The sequence below is a fragment of the Populus nigra genome, chromosome 2 (assembly GCF_951802175.1).
Source record: "Populus nigra chromosome 2, ddPopNigr1.1, whole genome shotgun sequence".
NCBI lineage: Eukaryota > Viridiplantae > Streptophyta > Magnoliopsida > Malpighiales > Salicaceae > Populus > Populus nigra.
The window spans coordinates 13,938,434-13,940,933 of NC_084853.1; positions in this window are offsets into that span (position 1 = coordinate 13,938,434).

Genomic DNA, 2,500 nt, shown 5'->3' on the forward strand with positions numbered 1-2,500 from the left:
CGTCGAGGGGACACGCTGAGGAAACAGCGCTGGTTCAGACACGGTGGGCGCAGTGTTGGAATCGGCAGCGCCGAGAAAATCGGCAAAGTCGGCAGAATCGGCAGCAGGTGCTGGCGATGAGTCAGGACGGACTGGATAGTCCAAGGCTCGATGAGAAAGACCGCTGGTTTAGACACTGGGGCAGTGGCAGCCCGCGGGGCAGTGTCGGCAGACTCGGCAGCAGTGTCTGCCGATTCGGCAGCGTTGGCTTGTTGGCGCGGGGGGCCGATGCGAGTGGGGACTTGGGCAGCGGGCAGTGAAAGCAAGAGTTTCCCCGATGCTGCCGGGAAAAACGCTCCCCGGGATGGCCGGGTGAGATGACCCGGCGGCCCGCGACGGGTCATTCAATTCCATGCCCCGTCAACATAACTCCCGATGTACTGTTTGCTTTTTCGGAAGAAGAGATCCATCCCCCCATCCTCGGCCAGCCAAAAACGCTCCAATTAATGGCCGGGTGAGATGACCCGGCGGCCCGCGACGCGTCATTCAAATCACTGCCCTATCGGCTACAACTGCTGATGGGTGGGATTAGAGGCCTGCCATGGTGGTGAGGGGCGGCGAGGACCGTGAAAGCTAGAGTTTTTCAGAGGCTGCCGGGAAAAAGGCCCCTCGGGTGGCGGGGTGCGAGGACCAGGCGCGTCATTCAATTCTCTTCCCTATCAACTTGGCTCCCGTTGGCGGGATTGGAGGCCTACTGTTTGTTACAGGGCTAAAATCGTCAGGGGAAGAGCTGACGAAACAATGCTGGTTTGGATGCAGGGGGTAGTGTTGGAATCGGCAGCGCGGACAAAATCGGCAAAGTCGACAAAAAAGACTGTTGGTCTGGACATCGGGGCAGCGGCAGCCATGCCGACAGGGGGGGAAATCGGCAGCGCAGATTTGTGCAGCTGCAGGTTCGTCGGGGAAATCGGCAGCGCAGATTTTTCGATGAACATGGGCTGGAAGATGGACTGTCCAGGCCAGGCAGGGAAATTCGTCAAGGGGACACGCTGACGAAAGTAGGCTCGTCGGTGAAAATCGGCAGCGCAGATTTTTCGACGAACAGGGGCTGGATGCTGGACCGGCCGGGCCAGGCAGGAAAATTCGTCAGGGGGGCACGCTGACGAAAAGAGGGGCTGCCGCGTGGAAAATCGGCAGCGCAGATTTTTCGACGAACATTCGTCAGGGGGGCACGCTGACGAAAAGAGGGGCTGCCGCGTGGAAAATCGGCAGCGCAGATTTTTCGACGAACAGGGGCTGGATGCTGGACCGGCCGGGCCAGGCAGGAAAATTCGTCAGGGGGGCACGCTGACGAAAAGAGGGGCTGCCGCGTGGAAAATCGGCAGCGCAGATTTTTCGACGAACATTCGTCAGGGGGGCACGCTGAGGAAAACAGGGGCTGCCGCGTGGAAAATCGGCAGCGCAGATTTTTCGACGAACATTCGTCAGGGGGGCACGCTGAGGAAAACAGGGGCTGCCGCGTGGAAAATCGGCAGCGCAGATTTTTCGACGAACAGGGGCTGGATGCTGGACCGGCCGGGCCAGGCAGGAAAATTCGTCAGGGGGGCACGCTGACGAAAAGAGGGGCTGCCGCGTGGAAAATCGGCAGCGCAGATTTTTCGACGAACAGGGGCTGGATGCTGGACCGGCCGGGCCAGGCAGGAAAATTCGTCAGGGGGGCACGCTGACGAAAAGAGGGGCTGCCGCGTGGAAAATCGGCAGCGCAGATTTTTCGACGAACAGGGGCTGGACTGGCCGGGCCAGGCAGGAAAATTCGTCAGGGGGGCACGCTGACGAAAACAGGGGCTGCCGCGTGGAAAATCGGCAGCGCAGATTTTTCGACGAACAGGGGCTGGACTGGCCGGGCCAGGCAGGAAAATTCGTCAGGGGGGCACGCTGACGAAAGTAGGCTCGTCGTGGAAAATCAGCAGCGCAGATTTTTCGACGAACAGGGGCTGGACGCTGGACTGGGCCAGGCAGGAAAATTCGTCAGGGGGGCACGCTGACGAAAACAGGGGCTGCCGCGTGGAATGGCAGCCTACACGCAGATGCGAATTCGGCAGCGCACGATGGCTTGAGCAGGTCATGGGTTCGACTTGGCGCGATCTGAAACCTGGACGAGGGACTGTCGACGCTGGACGAGCCAGCGCGGTGGCCTGTCGTGCCCCGTTCAGGGGGGGCCTGCCGCGGAGACAGCCCTCGCGGGCTCGACAGCGCAGGCCAGCGTCCCCGACGTCGCTGGCCGCGGCAGGCGAGCTGCCGGGGTTCCCGCATTCCTACAAGAAAACGTCGTGCTTTCCACATGAAACCAATCCAGTAAAATCAGCCATATTTTTATGAGGCTGCCCACTGAATTTGGGGTCATTCCGGGCCGGTTCCTAGTTTTGCGGATTTACTCGATTTCTAATGGTAGGAAAATTAAAACAAATACTTCCCGACCTCGAAAAATTCTGGGAAAATTAATGAAGGTGGATTGGATTTT